Source organism: Belonocnema kinseyi, chromosome 6, assembly GCF_010883055.1.
Source record: "Belonocnema kinseyi isolate 2016_QV_RU_SX_M_011 chromosome 6, B_treatae_v1, whole genome shotgun sequence".
Taxonomy (NCBI): domain Eukaryota; kingdom Metazoa; phylum Arthropoda; class Insecta; order Hymenoptera; family Cynipidae; genus Belonocnema; species Belonocnema kinseyi.
In genome coordinates, this window is record NC_046662.1 from 7,498,967 (window position 1) to 7,516,001 (window position 17,035).

The following is a 17,035-nucleotide window of genomic DNA, read 5'->3' on the forward strand; positions in this document are numbered from 1 at the left end:
CGTAAGTATACTAAAATTACAAAATGTAATGAATTTAGTAAACATATACGAAATTTAATATACCCATGTATACTAAAATTGCAAATCTTTCTTACAGTGTATATTGATTATACGAAAATAATGAGGAAGGATAAACAAAAATTATTTTTGACCATAAAAAAGCCCCACAAGGAGGCAACATCGCAGACCATCAGTAGATGGCTAAAATCGGTATAAAAAATTTGTAAAATAGATGAGCATTTTACAAGCCACTCTACGAGACACGCTTCTATTTCCAAAGCTTTTCAAAAAGATCTCAGTATAAATTTTATAAAACAGACGGCGGGTTGGTCGCACCAATCTAATGTTTTTGCAAAATTTTATAATCGTCAAATAACTAATGTAGAAACAAACTTTGCTGAAAGTATTTTTATTGATTAATAAGGTTGCAATCATTTGTAACTTACTTGCACTATTGATCTAATTATAAATGAAGTTTCTAAATATATTATTTGGTAATATCAGTGATTTTTACTCTAAACATCGACATATAGTTAATCTCTGAAGAACAAGGAACGATGGATAATTGAAGATCAAGCGAACTTACAAGTGAAGTTCGATCATAATTATTCGAGTTCCTTGTTCGAAGAGATTAACGTCCCTCCCTTTATTACTAATTAGATAATAAGTAATATCCCACCCATTTTACACTCAACGTGCCTTTGACTCTAAACTTTAATGACTCACCGAACCTGCACGACAAGGGATATAGGTTTAATTTTTAGTTGCGAGATACTCTGAAAAGTGGCGTCATCTGGTGTTGGAGGACCGTACTACATATAGTTAATCTCTTCGAACAAGGAATTCGGATAATTATGATCGAACTTCACTTGTAAGTTCGTTTGATCTTCAAATATTAGACAATATACAAAAAAAATTTGTTATCAACAAATTATTTGTTGAAAAAATGTTTTTTTACGATTTTCCATAAATACACATTTTTTCAAGTTATGTTGCAAGAAATTGGAATCGAAACAATATTATGTAAAAAAATTTCTCTTTTGATTATAATTGTTTATATTATAAACAAATTTAATGTACAAATGCAGTAATCAGGCATTTTTCGACAGAAATATTCGTTTTTTTTTATGTCAATTTTTTTTAATTCGGAAATTTATGATAATTTTCGCAAAATTCATAATTTCTTGATTAATCTTATGATTTTTTAAACAAATCTAATAAAAAATACATTATTTGGGCATTTCTCGAGAGAAAAAATCGATTTTTTCACTGGCAGTCTTTTCAGTTGGGAACTTCATGACAATTTCAGCAAAATTCATAATTTTTTTTATCAATTTTATGATTTTTTTAAAACAAATGCATTATTGGGGCATCTGTTGACGGAACAATTCTTTTTGTTTCGATATCAGACTTTTAATTGGAATCTTCATAATAAATTCGGCAACATTCATGATGAGTTGACACATTTTATGATTCTTAAAAACAAATTGAACAAACAAATGCATTATTTGAGCATCTGTGGACGGAAAAATTCGTTTTTTTTCGATTTCAGTCCTTTTAATTGGGAAGTTCATGATGATTTTACCGAAATTCATAATGGATTGATAAATTGTATATATTTTTTTAAAAAAATTTAATAAACAAATGCTTTATTCGAGCATCTGTCGATGAGAAATTTTATTATTTCGATATCCTAATTAAAACTGTTGACATAAAAAAAAAAACGAATTTTTCTGTAGATATATGCCTGATGAATGCATTTGCTCATCAAATTTGTTTGGAGAAATAATAAAATTTATCAACTTATTATGAATGTTGCTGAAATTCCCATCAACTTTCCATCTGAAAAGACTGGCATTTAAAAAACCGAATCTTTCGGCCGACAAATGCCCGAATAATGCATTTGTTTAAAAGATCATAATATTAATAAAAAAATTATGAAGTTTGCTGCAAATATCATAAACTTTTGAATTATAAAAAAATTTACATCGAAAAAAACGAATTTTTCTATCGAAAAATGCCTGATTACTGCATTTGTTCATAAAATGTCTTGCAATATAACTAGAAAAAACATATGATTATGGAAAACCATAAAAAAATATTCTTTAAACAAATAATTTGCTCATTACAAATTTTGTTTTTTTAATAATATATATAACATTGGTACATCTTTAGCTAATATTAGTTCATGAAACGATATTTGTTTGTTTATTTATAAAAAATTAAAAACCTAATTGAAAAAAACAGGCTCGAAAAACCTCTTAGAAATCTTAACAGCTTTTTTTCAAAATTTTTTGGTTCAAATCGCTCAATGTTTGTGGGCTGTACGTTATTTGCAACCAAAAATGTCACTTTTTCCCCACTGTGGGCCAGGAATGTGAAAATCAGATTATATGAACTCCCATCTAGCACAACGCTGCTGAAGGTTGATTGAACTTCTCAGTATAAAACACTAACCAGCTATGACTCTTGGTTGAAACTAATCGCCTCCCACCACCCGTCCCCAAATCCACGTTAATCGAAGTTTTGTGGGTCACTGAGGTAGGGGTTTAAGTTAGAAGTTAAAAAAAGTTAAGACTGATATGTAAACCGTATGTGCTAAGTTTAAATCGTAAAAATAAAATTGGAAATGAGTACATTCGGTTTTTACAAAACCAGCAAAAGTTACAGTAAAATGTTTAATAACAAACTTTTTTAAAGAATGCCCATTTTTTTTTAAAGAGACAATTTAAAGTACGTTTGTTTTAATATCAATTCATGTTATGAATTGTAATAATGTACATTTATGGAAATGATATACAAGTTGAGATACAAATTCGAGTGCGAAGCACGAGACACGTGATGAGAATGTATTCGTTAAAGCCGAAGGAGCTTTAACAAAAAAGAAAGTCACTATCACCAAATTACTGTTGTCGATGTTTTGACTTTTAGTTTTAAAAAATCTGTAGATATTTGGAATATACAAAGACTGAGCGCGAGATGAATTTATCATCGAGCGCGAAAACCAACAGTCGCGCGCCCTAGACGTGCTCAAACTTGCGAGCTGCGCGCGCGGCGCGCTATGAGAATGTGCCCGCAAAGCGGGCGGATTTTTTTACTTAAAATTATTAATATTGTTCTAGTGGAATATTTATTATAATTGTTTAAATAATCTTTTTTTCTCGAAAATTCGTTATTCCCCCTAAAAATTATCATTATTCGTTAAGTGGAATATTTATTATCATTATTTCGTAATTTTGTATTATTTAAGCAAATGGAATTTGTTTAAAGAATTTTTTTCGAAAATACGTTTTTTTCCTTAAAAATTATTACTATTGGTCCAATAAAATATTTATTAACATTGATTTATTAATTTTCAATTGTTTAAATATTTTTTTTTATTAAAAATTATTGATATGTCTTCAGTGGCATATTTATCAACATTGTTTGATTAATTATTTCTTTTAATAAAAATTATTACTTAAATAATATTTATAAATTAATTATTAATCACTATCCACTTATTACTGATAAATATTCCACTAGACCCGCAGTAATAATTTTTATTAAAACAAAATTAAAACGAAATTATTTAAATAAATTACTTTTGTTTCAATATTTGAAATGAATGAATTAATGTTAATAAATATTCCACTAGACCAATAGTAATAATTTTTAAGGAAAAACACGAATTTTCTAAAAAATTGTTTAAACAATTTCCATTTGTTTAAATAATAACAAATTATGAACCAAGGTTAATAAATATTCCACTAGACTAATAGTAATAATTTTTAGGGGGCATTACGAATTTTCGAGGAGAAAAATCATTTAAACAAATTCCATTTGTTTAAATAATTTAAGATTAATGAACCAATGTTATTAAATATTCAACTAGGCTAATAATAATAATTTTGAGGTAAAAACAAATTTTGTGAAAAAAAATATTTAAACAAATTTCATTAATTTAAATAATTAAAAATTAATTAAAACATGATAATAAATATTCCACTAGAACAATATTAATAATTTTAAGTAAAAAAGAAACATAATACAGTGCTCAAAATGTTGATTTCATGAAGAATTGAATTGAATTGAATAAACTAATGTTAATAAATATTCCACTAGACTAATAGAAATAATTTTGAGGTGAAAAAAAAATTTCGAAAAAAAATGTAAACAAATTCCATTTCCTTTAATAATTAAAAATTAATTAACCAATTATAATAAATATTCCACTAGACCAATATTAATAATTTTAAGTAAAAAAAAAACAGAATACAGTGTTCAAAATGTTGATTTCATGAAGAATTGACATTTTTTGTTTTAAGGGTAGTTTTCAGGTACTCGTGGGGGTGTCAAACCCATATTTCTGATACATGAAATTCTTCGTTGAATAATTCTCAACAGGCCCCCATACTTTCCCGGCACATTTTTTTAAGCCGTAAAAAATTATTCTAAAAAATCAAAATTATGGAATTGCTTTTTTCGAATTTGGAACGAAATTGGCGGAATCGTTGCCACCTAAAAAAAAGCATTTTTGAGCCACCCTAGGGCACAGTGGGGAAAAAGTACATTTTTTGGTTTATTTGTTCTTGAAAAAGCTGATAAAATTTCAAAGAAAGTTGTCGAGTCTGATTTTTAATTTAGTTTTTCAATTTTTGTACAAATAAATAAATATGACGAAAAAAAGACCATTTTTCTGTTTGACGTTCCCGGTGCTCATGAAATTTGAATGGAAACAATATTCTCATAAAAAAATTTTTCATAAGTCTATTCTTGTTGATATTATCAAGAAATTTAATAAATAAATGCATTATTCAGGCATTTGTCGTAAGAAAAATTCGTTTTTTTTATCTAAATTTTAAAAAATTAGGAACCTCATGGTAATTTCAGAAAATTCATAGTTTATTGATGAATTTTATGATTTCATCAAATAAATTTAATAAACAAATACATTAGTTCGGCATCTGTTGCCGAAAAATTCGTTTTTTCGATGTCAGTGCTTTTAATTGAAAAGTTCATTCGGGCTTTTGTGCTGATAATTAGATGTTAACATAAAAGGTTTTAAAAATTTATTATTGTTTTTAGCAATTTTCTCATAGAATGGAGTTTGAGAGAGGCGGTTTTTTCAAAAATTTTGCAATAGTTGCCACAATTTTCAATTAGAGGGAATTGATAGTTCATCAGTTTTAACAAGAGTAATTATTTAAACAATTTATTATTATTGTCAATAATATTATATTCGAATAATGCTAGAAGGATGCCGTTTTTTCTGAAAATTCTTTCATTAAACATGACTTAATAATTAATTAGATTTAGCAAAAATAATTGTTTGAACAAATTATTTTCCACCTAATCCTAATTATTTTATTTTTTTGCCTCTTGTGTGAGATAGCTTTTTTCCTCAAATTAATTGTTTTTTAAGCATTGGGAAAAGAGCAAAAATAATTCACTTAAAGCAACAATACTATTTAAAAATCATTTTCGTTCTGGTTGACTTATTATTTCGTCATAAGTAAAAATGCGATGCAAAGTTAAAGTTTATAGAAAAAACCGCCACTTTTACTAAATTTAATTAATTATTAAGTCACGCCTAATGAAAAATAGACAAATAGTTGAAAATTTCAGAAAAGCCGAAACGTTCTACCAATAAAGCAAAGATAATATTATTAACAATAATAAAAAGTTGTTTAAACACTTATTTTTGTTATCTTGAATTCATTATTATCTCGCTTTAATTGAAAATTGAACATGAAGCCAGAAATTTCTGCAAAAACCGCATCTTTCTAGCTTTATTCAAATATAAGATTATTAATAATAATAAATTGCTTAATCAATCACTGTTGTTAACATTGATGAATCATTAATTCCCTCTTATTGAATATTGGGCATCAAGTGGAACATTTTTGATAAAACTGCGTCTTTCGAACTCCATTCTATGATAAAATTGCTAAAAACAATAATAAATTGTTTAAACAATTTATGTTAACATTTAATTCTGATAATTATTTATCACTCATTCATTTATATAATTACTTTTGAATATTATGTTTGATATTATCGGTTGAATTTTCTATTAAGAAATATTTCAGTTTATTTTTCTAGATCAAAATATCAATTTTTGAACAAGAAATAAGTTTTCACGAAAAAAATGAAATTTTTAATCCGAAGCTACCAATTTTTGAACAAAAAGTATGACTTTTAACAAAAAAAGTTTAATTTTCAACTAAACAGTTCAATTTTTATCCAAGAAAAATTAAATTACTCTTAAAATAGATGAATTTTTAATGTAAAACAAAAAAGAAACTAACTAAAAAAAATATAATTGAATTTTCATCCGAAAAAGATTCCAGTTAATTTTTCAAGATCAAAATATAATTTTCAATGAAAATGAAGTTTCTAGAAAAAGAATTAAATTTTCTATCCAAAAAGACGAATTTTGTCTGCCAAAAAGGATGCATTTTTAATAAAATAGTTGAATTCTCTACCAAATTGTTGCATTTTTTCCTAAGAAAGATTAAATTTGTGCTAAAACAGAGACAAGAGTCCTTTTTAAAGTTGAACTTTCATCCAGAAAAAATTTCAGTTCATTTTTCAATCAAAATATAAATTTTAAATAAAAAGTCAATTTTCTATAAAATAGTTAATTTTGCAACAAAATAGAATTTTAAATCAAAAAGTATGACTTTTTAACAAAATTGTTGAATTTTCAACCAAACAGTTGTAGTTTTATCAAAGAAAGATAAAATTATTCTTAAAACAGACGATTTTTTAATGTAAAGGAATTTTCACCCAGAAAGAATTTTAATTCTCTTTTTAATACCAAAATATTACATTCAAACAGGTTATTTTTCTACGAAATAATTAAATTTCCAACAAAACAGCAGAACTTTCAATGAGAACGTATGGCTTTTCAACAAAATAGTTGAATTTTTATTTAAGAAAGTTGACATTTCTTCTGAAACAGTTAAATTTTTAAAAAACCTTTAAAAAAAAGTTAAATTTTCATTCAAAAAAAATTCCAGTTCACTTTCCAACACCAAAATAAGAATTGTAAGCAATTAGTTAATTTTCTGCTAAATAGTAAAAATTTTAACCAAAAAGTTGGACTTTTTAACAATATTTTTATATTCTAAACCAAACAGTTGCATTCTTGTCCAAGTAAAATAAAAATTCAACTAAAACAGGGGAATTTTCAAATAAAAAAAAATCTCAAAAAAAGAGTTTAATTTTCATCCAAAAAGATTTCAGTTGACTTTTCAACCAAAAAATTAGAATTTTAAATAAAGAATAAATTTTCTGGGGAACAGTTTATTTTCCAACAAAACAGTTGCAGTTTTATCTGAGTGAAACGCAATACTTCTACTAAAAAAGATTAATTTTTTAAATCAAAAAGACAAATTTTTAGAAAAATTATCTTTCATCCAAAAAAGATTTCAGTTGACTTACCAGCAACAATATATGAATTTTAAACCAAAATTTAATGTTAAATATGATCCCTGGGGTAAAACTACCTTGATGGAAGCAAGAAGATGGAGATTTTATTTTTTTGGAAAACTTTGAATCTTTATGAGAGAAAGAAATAGAGAAAATGCTTTCCTTTTCCATTCTCTTTGTTAATCTAAATTTACGTCTCTTTTCAATCTCCTCATCTCTATCTTTTTCAATATCCGCTTCCTTATCTCATCGTATCCAGGATGGCCGCTGGACATATCTAGAAAACCGGGAAATCACCGGGAATTTTATGAGACCTGGAAATGACCGTGAATTTATTTTTTTACCGGGAATTTTGTAATTTTTTAGAAAAAAAAACATCCGCCCAACTTTGACTTCAACCTTTTTTTTTTAAATAATTAGTTAATTTGTGATCTTTTTCAATTGCGATATCATTGAGTTTAGAATGTGTAATTCGAAAATGTTTTACTTTAGAAATTTTCAATGTTAGATTTATAAGCGTACATTTGAATTAAACGAATTTAAAAATGCAGTTTTAAAGAGTTGTGAACAATCAAAAATTAGAAGCGTTTAAAATCGAAGATTTTGGATGAAAAACATTTTTAGTTGATCAACTGTGGATATGAATTAATCAATGATTTTAGAAGTTGAATTCGCTTTAAGATTTAAAAAATAAATAATAATTGAATGTGCGAAACGATTCGGCATCAATTCAAAATTTAGATTTCTAGATTTTAACGTTAAAAATTAAACTGTTTCAATGGGAAAGTCTTAAGCAAATGTGAACGCCTGATTGAAACTTTATTAATTTTTTAAAATTTTAAAATAAGTTCAAAATAATATATTCATAATTAAAGGCTTTTTTTATTTTCAGTCTAAAATATTCCATCTATATACCATGCAATTTGACATTTTTCAATTTAGGAAAAGAACAATTATTTAATATTTAGAAATATCTGACTGTTCATTTAAAATCAGTAATTATCAATTAAATATTCAAAACCAAACAAAAAAATAAACTTTGAACGTTTAGTTTACAATGCCTAATTCGAAAATCTAGGTAAAAACATTTCCATTTTAAGTATTTATTTTTAATTTAAAGAATTTTAAAATGCAGTTTCGAATACTGAAACATTTAACAATTAAAAGGATTTGAAGTTGAAAATTTTGGATAAAAAATATTTTCATTTTATCAACTGTAAATATAAAGAAATTATTTTTAAAATGAATCTTTACTTTAAGTATTAAAAGGGAACAATAATTTATTTGTCAAAACGATTTGAAATCCGTTCAAAATTAATAATTTCCAGATTTTGAAGTTAAAAATTATACTGTTTTAATTCAAAAGAATATTTTTAACTTAAAAATAACTTCACAATAATGTATTTTTTGAAAAATACTGTTTCAGTCTAAAAGATTCAATTTTTAATTTATTCAATTTCAAAATTTTTAAATAAAGAAAAAGTATAATTATTTAATATTAAGCAATATTTGACTGTTCATTCAAGACGATTGAATTGAAACCATTATTTTTAAAAGTAAACAATCTTAAACTGAATAGTTTGACATAAAAAGTCTTGAATCGTTGAAATTTCGGAGAGATTTTAAACTTTGAACCTCACAATTTTGATTGATATTTTTAAAAAATGTTTAATTTATAAGTGAAATTGTTAAATTTTGGTGTTTAAATAACAATTGAGCACTTATTATTTGTAGAAAAAATTTGAGTAATTTTAAGAGTTATTTAGAAATTTTGAAAAGATTCAAAATTAATTGTATATTTAAATTATTTTAAATAATTTAAATGAAGTGTGTACCGACAACATTCAGCTTTTCGTACCGAAATTTCGATGCAAATAGCAACAGCCTAATTGAAAACAAAATGTAGATTTTTCCAGATTAAAAAAAAAATAGAAACTTTTTAAGAATTGTGAAAGCCTTCGAAAGAATAAAAATATTTTTTTAATATTCTTACGTAAATTGAAAATAATTTTTAATTTTGAAAAATTATTTTAAGCGGATATTTAAAAATATTTTTAAATTGATAAAAAAATGTCAAAAATAATTGCTTGAATTTAAATAAATTAAAAATAATATCTAGATTTCTCAATATTTTGAAATAAAATTTTGAAGCTTTTTAAGGATGTTTAAGCTATTTAAAATTCAGATAATTTAACTTGTAATTTAAAAAGTCTTCTGTTAAAAAAATTAATTTTTCAATTCATAATGTTTCTAGCTTAAAATTGTTTAAAATAAAGTAATTAAAAAATCTAAAGTTCAGCATGTAAATACAAAATTTTTGAATTAAAAAACATTTAAACTTTAATTTCAAAAGTTTAAAATTCAATAATTCCAATTTGAGTGCTTTAATTTGCAGTTTATTTTTTATTACTCCTGATGGAAAAATCTTTAGCTTTAGAATTTCAATTTTTTTAATTTTATTGGCCGTGAAAAATGTTTGCGAACCGGGAAATAACCAGAACGTGACCGGGAATTTTATTCTCGGATTAAGACGGCCATCCTGAAATAGTTAAATTCTTATCTTTTTCAATTATGATATCATTCAGTTGAGAATGCGTAATTCAAAAATCTCACACTTTGAACATTTTTTATTTCCGATTCTTTATTTTCAAGTGTATATTTTAATTTACAGAATTTTAAATTGCAGTTTTTAAGACTTAAACAATCAATAATTAGAAGCGTTTAAAATTAAAGATTTTGTATGAAAAAAGTTTCTAGTTTATTCCTGTGAATATAAATTATATAATGATTTTTACAAATGAATTGAACTTTAAGATTAAAAAAGTGAATAATAATTGATGAATAATAATCAAAGGCTTTTATTAAATTTCAAGTAATATTTCAATCTAAAATATTCCATTTTTAAACCATGCAATTTAAAATTTTTCAATTCAGGAAAAGAGCATTTACTTAATATTAAGAATTATCTAACTGTTCATTTAAAAAAAGTAATTAAAAGTTAAATCTTCAAAACTGAAAAAATTAAAGATTGAACGTTACAATTTTATATGTTCTATTAGAAAAAAATTGAATTTTTAAGTCAAATTGTTGAATTTTTATGTATAAATAACAATTGAATACCTATTATTCTTAAACAAAATTCGTGTAAATTAAAGATATATTTAGAAATTATGAAAAATTTCAAAATTTTTAAACATTTTAGATGAATTTAAATCATTTCAACGAAGTGTCTACGTTTGCGGACAAAATCTAGCTATTCATATCAAAATTTTAGCGGAAATAGTCCACGGCTTAATTTAAAGCAAAATATAGTTTTTGGCAGATTTATAACAACAAATTTAGAATCTTTTTCAGAATTTTAAAAGGATTTAGAGGAATAAAACGAATTTCCTAGGAAAATTGAAAATGATTTTTTACTTTGAAAAATTAATGTTGAGAAAATTTCTACAAAGTAAATGTTTCAGGAGTTTGAAATAAAATTTTAAAACATTTAAAGGATTTTGAAAACTATTTAAAATTAAAATAATGTATTGTAGTTTTTAATTTCAGAAGTGCTCAGTTTACAAAAAAAATTAATTGTCCAACTTTTTATGTTTTAAGCTCAAAATTGCTTAAAAGGATATAATTTTTAAATTGTTTAAATGCATTGATTGATTCTTCAATGTGGAGCACTGAAAATTCTAACGTGGATTTATATGTTTTGCGTGTAAATTATTGAGCATTTGAATACAAAATTTTTAATATAAAAAACTCTTAAACATTAGCTAAAAATTTTTTTAAATTCAAATGTTCTGTTGTGAGTGCTTCAATTAGCAGCTCATTATTTAGTACTTCAAATGGAAAATGTTTTGGCTTCAGAGTTTGATTTTTTAAATTTCATGGACCGTGACAAATGTTTGCGAATCGAGCCTATACTGCATCCATCAAACTATCTTTTTCTATCTCTTTGTCAATCTTTTACGTCTGTCTTTTTCAGGGTGTCCAGAATTTTTGTTAAATCTTGAAAACCTATATATCTCCTTAAATTTTTCACGAAAACCTTGAATTTGAATCTTTATTTTGCTTTTAATAAAGTTTTCGGAGGGGGTTGATCAATCGGTTTTTTTTAGTATGCACCAGACTTCAGAAGATTGCAAAATAATTCTAAAGAATTCAAAATATTTCAAAGAATTTAAACGATTTAAAAAGGTTTAAGAAGATTTCGAAATATTTCACAAAGATTTAAAATAATTGAATGATTTAAAATGAATAAATAAGATTTCAAAAAGATTTTACAAATATTTCAAAGAATTCATAAAAATTTCAGAAGATTTCGAGAATTTTCGAAATTTCAATGATTTCAAATGAACACAAAGGATTTCACAAACAAAGACTAACGAAATATTTCACAAAGACTTCAAAGATATAAAAAATTTCATAAAGATTTTAAAAGATTTCAAAAATGTTAACAAAGATTTCAAGGATTTGAAAAATCATATCAAAACTTCAAAGAATTTAAAAAGATTTTACGAAGATTTCAAATATTTTAATGATTTTAAATGAATACAAAAGATTTCACAAAGATTTACAAAAAAATTCATAAAAGTTTTATAATGATTTCAAATTCAATTAACAAAGTTTTTAAGTATTGTAACGATTTTAAATGAATACAAAAGATTTCAAAAAGATTTCACAAATATTTTAAAGAATTTGTCAAGATTTCAGAAGATTTCAAGGATTTACAAAATTTCAATGATTTCAAACGAACACAAAGGAATTCACAAACAAAGAATAAAAAAATATTTCAAAGATTTAAAATATTTCATAAAGGTTTCAAAATATTTCAAAAATGTTCACTAAGATTTCCAGGATTTGAAAGATTATATCAAAATTGTTAAGGATTTCTAAAGATTTCACAAAGATTTCAAATATTTTAATGATTGTAAATGAATACAAAAGTTTTCATATATTTTAATGATTTTAAATGAATACAAAAGATTTCAAAAAGATTTCACAAATCTTTCAAAGAATTCGTCAAGATTTCAGAAGATTTCAAGGATTTCCAAAATTTCAATGATTTCAAACGAACACAAAGGAATTCACAAACAAAGAATAAAAAAATACATAAAAAATATTTCATAATAATTTCAAAATATTTCAAAAAATTTCACAAAGATTTCCAGATTTTGAAACATTATATCAAAATTTAAAAGGATTTAAAGAAATTTCAAATATTTTAATAATTTTAAATCAATACAAAAGATTTCAAAGATTTCATAAAAAATCTCATAAAGAATTCAAATTCAATTTACAAAGTTTTCAAATATTGTAATGATTTTAAATAAATACAAAATATTTCAAAAAGATTTCACAAATATTTCAAAGAATTCGTCAAGATTTCAGAAGATTTCAAGAATTTCCGAAATTTTAATGATTTCAAACGAACACAAAGGAATTCACAAACAAAGAATAAAAAAAAGATTTCAAAGATTTAAAATACTTTATAAAGATTTCAAAATATTTTGAAAAATTGCACAAATATTTCAAATATTTTAATGATTTTAAATAAATACAAAAGATTTCACAAAGATTTCAAAGATTTTATAAAAATTTCATAATTTTGTGAACAATTGAACTATTTTGTTAAATATGAATTTTTTTTAAACAGAAAATTGAAATATTTCATTTGTTGTTGTTAATTTATCTTTTTGTTTGAAGTTTTAGCTATTTGTTTGAAAAATCGCGTGTTTTGTTAAATTTTTTGTTTTATCTAGAAACATAATATTCTTGATTGCCAATTAAACGATGTGTTTGATAGTTAAACTGCCGTTGTTAAACATTCATTTTATGGGTGTAAAGATTATTTTTTACAACTGAAAATTCGACAATTCCATTCTTTGGGCTACAGATTCAACTACTACCTTTTTTTGGTAGAAAATTCAACTGTTTGGTTGACAATTAATATTTTTTTCTTGAAATTTCATGTATATTGTTGAAAATTAGACTCAGTAGAAAAATAAGCTTGTTGGTTAAAAATGAATCTTTTTACTTGAATTTTCAACAGTATAGTTAACATTTTTTTTCTCTTGAATGAAAAATCTTTTGTAGTTAAAAATTCGTCTCTTTTCGTTGACTATTTTGAATATTTTTCGGTTGAAAATTCAACTATCTGGTTCATAGTTGAAATTTTTTGTTAAAAAATTAATTGTTGATGTTGAAGATTCATAATTGTAATTGAAAATTAATTTTCTTACTGGTTTAAATTCATCTATTTGATTTAAGATTCTTTTTAATCAAGCTAAAAATTAACCTGTTCAATTTTTGGTTGAAAATCTATATTTTTCAGTTGAAAATTCATTTTTTTGTTCCAAACTCAACTTTTTAGTTAAAAAATCCAATTGTTTTGTTGGAAATAAATGTATTTTAGTTCAACTTATCAACTTATCAAACTGTTTCCCATGAGAATTGATCTTTTTTGGTTTAGTTCTGCGGTTTTTAATTTAAAATAAAAATCTTTTTTATTTTCTTGAAATAATAAATATTACATTTTTCGTTGAGAATTCAAAAATTCAAAACTGAACTCCTTCTGTCGTTACTGCACTTTTTTGTTGCAGATTTATTCTTTTAGTTGAAGATTGTTCTTTTTCGTTTGAAATTCAACTACATACTTCAATTGAAGATTTATAATTTTAATTGAAAATTCATCAGTTTGGTTACAAATCTAATTTTTTTATTCAAAATTCATTTTTGTTTTTGTTGAAAATTTGTCTTTTTTATAGATAATTGATCCTTTTGGTACTAAATTCAACTATTTGATTAAAAGTTCGTCTATCTCGTTTAAAATGGTAAATTTTTACTTGGAATGTTAGAAATTTTAGGCGATATTATGTTAAATATTCACAGAGTTTCAAGTATAAGTAGATAAAATAAAAATTTGTTTGAATTATTATTTAAACTTATGGAATTTAGGTATAAATGAACTATTTTTATACATTAGATATTTTAACCAAATAGTTCAATTTTAATCACACAGTTTCATTTGAACCAAAGAAGATGACATTTCGACCAAAAGAGATTTATTTTGAAACTAAACAGATCAATTTTAAAATTTTTTAAATCTGTTTTCTAACAAAACTGGAGTAGTAATTTATAATAAAATATTTAAAATTTTAAATATAAGTCTGTATAAAAAAATAGATTTTTAACAAAGAAGTTATAAATAAATAAATAAATATTTTAATTTTAGATCAAGGATAGCTAAATTCAACAAAAAAAGAACGCATTTTCAACAAAATAGTTAAATTGATAACCAAAGAGGTCATTTTTCAACTAAAATAATGAATCTTCAACAAAAACAAATCTGAATTTTGATTAAAGTAGTTCAATTAATTAAAGTAGTTTAAGTAGTGAAATTTGTACCGAAAAATTAATTTTCAAATATAAAACAATTATTGAATTAAGAGGTTAAAAAAATGTTATTTAATTTATAAAACATGATGAAAGGGCGTGAAGAACAATTTCGAAAGTACTCATACAAAATTTGAATATAAAGAACATGACTTTTAAAGTTAGTACAGTTGAGAAATAATGCTGCACAGGATCTTTTTCTCGCTTTTTTTTCAATAATTTCTTTATTCCAGTTGCATCAAGTATTGTTTGTTTCTTCCTGATACCAGAACTTGCATTGAACTGAAACTGAACAAATGCGTACAACTGGAAAACAAACTTTTCGACATATTCTAAATGTCAATTAATTGTTAAAATATTATACAAGTGAATTAGGTTGTTAAAAATTAACGGAGAAAATACTCACAACTTGTATTTTATTCTTGATCTCAATCGGCCACTATTCGAGTTTATGTCGAAATAAACGCAGGTAATACGTCTTTGAAGTGTGATTATAAATTACAAGTTATTTATTATTTATTAATATTATAAACTTCTAATAAATATTTTTTTGTTATCGATTGTTTTATATGCATATATGTACGTTATCAAGCTGCATACTTGTCTAGTTTTTGTTATGATTTATACCTATATGCTGAAAAACATATATATCAGATGCACATATTGTAAGTTTTCGTTATCCATAAACCATGTATGTAAATGGTTAATAAAAAGAGACACTTACTTCATTTGGAATATTTAATGTATTTACTGAATATGTTTATACACTACCAAAAAGTGTGTCCTGACCTATTAGGTCGTTTAAATCCCCTCGCCGCCCCCCCCCACCCCTATTCTCCTCTCATCCTCTTAGCTCATCTCTAATCCTTCCCCTACTCTCCTCTTTAGAATAAAGTACAACAGGAGCGAGGCGAGATGGGCTTCTCTTTCCTAATCTCCTCTCCAACCCTGTCGTATCGAGAATAAAGTAGAACAGAAGGAGAACCCACCCCTTTCTACTACATTCCTCTTCCCTCATCTCTCTCTTATCCTCCCTCCTCCTATTCTCTCACCCCTCTTCCCACTCCTACTATACTCTCCTCTCGAGAATAAAGTACAACAGAGGGCGAACGGAAATAAAAGGGGCTTCTCTAACCTCTCCTCTGCTCTTCTTTCCACTCACCTTCCCCAATCTCCTCTCATCCCTCTCTTATTCTCTATCCTCCTTTTATCTTCCCGTGTCCCTATCCCCATCCCTAATATCCTCTTGTCTTGAGAATGAAGTACAAAAGAGGTCGAATTGCAAGAAGAGGGGCACCTCTCGCCTCTTCTCTTTACTCTCCTCCCCTTTCCTACTCTTCCCATCTTCTCCTGTCGCCTCTCTTTTCCCCTCTCCACTCCTCTTGGAATGGAATGGAAGTTTCTAATGTGTCCCCTAAGGGTTTACATTTTTCTTGCATTTTTTTCTTTATTCTCGTACGATGAACCATTAATTATTCACGGCCTCATAAACAATGTTTTTTTTATAAATATGAGTTCCCCTGAAAGCCACAATTTTCAAGTTATTAGCAATTACCTTTTTTTTAATCGTTAATTTTACCGAAAAAGTATGGTTATTTTGGGTAGCATTTTCGACATCTATCCCTGTTTGTTTATAACTATTGTTCTTAACATAGATTTAAATAAAATTAAGAAACTTCGATTCTCTTAATTGAATTTCGTGAATTCCACGATTTCCTTGCATTTAATCAATAAGTCGAATTCCAGGGATTGCTTGAATTCCATGCATTCCGTGAAATCCACAAATTCCGTGATTTCCATGAATTCTGCAAATTCTATGAATTCTGTTAATTCCATCATTTCCGCGAATTCCATTCATTCCGTGAATTTTACTAATTTATTGAGTACCGTTAATTCTTTAGATTCCGTGAATTCCTTGAATTCTGTGAATTTCTTAAATACTTTGAATCCCGTAAATCCTTTGAATTTCATAAATTCTTTGAATTCTTTCAATTCCGCAAATTCCATGAATATGGTGAATTTCTTACATTTTTTGAATCCCGTAAGTCCTTTGAATTTCGAAAAGCCTTTGAATTCCATACATTCTTTGAAATCCTTTGATTCCATGAATTCCGTAAATTCCATGAATTCTTTGATCTCGTGAAATCCATCAATTGCATGAATTCCGCCAGTTTCATGGAATCCCTGAATTCCATTAATTCCGCTAATTTCATCATTTCCGTGAATTCCATTC

General features: G+C 25.3%; 1 protein-coding gene across 3 annotated transcripts in view; it reads left to right on the top strand.

Moving 5' to 3' along the window:
- Nucleotides 1–15,537, top strand: part of LOC117174958 — a 57,395-nt gene extending 41,858 nt beyond the window's left edge. For all 3 annotated transcript variants that reach the window (XM_033364428.1, XM_033364427.1, XM_033364426.1), the window contains one exon: nucleotides 15,036–15,537. The gene's annotated coding sequence lies outside the window, so the exon portion shown is untranslated. The remainder of the gene's footprint in view (nucleotides 1–15,035) is intronic.
- Nucleotides 15,538–17,035: the final 1,498 nt, after the last annotated feature.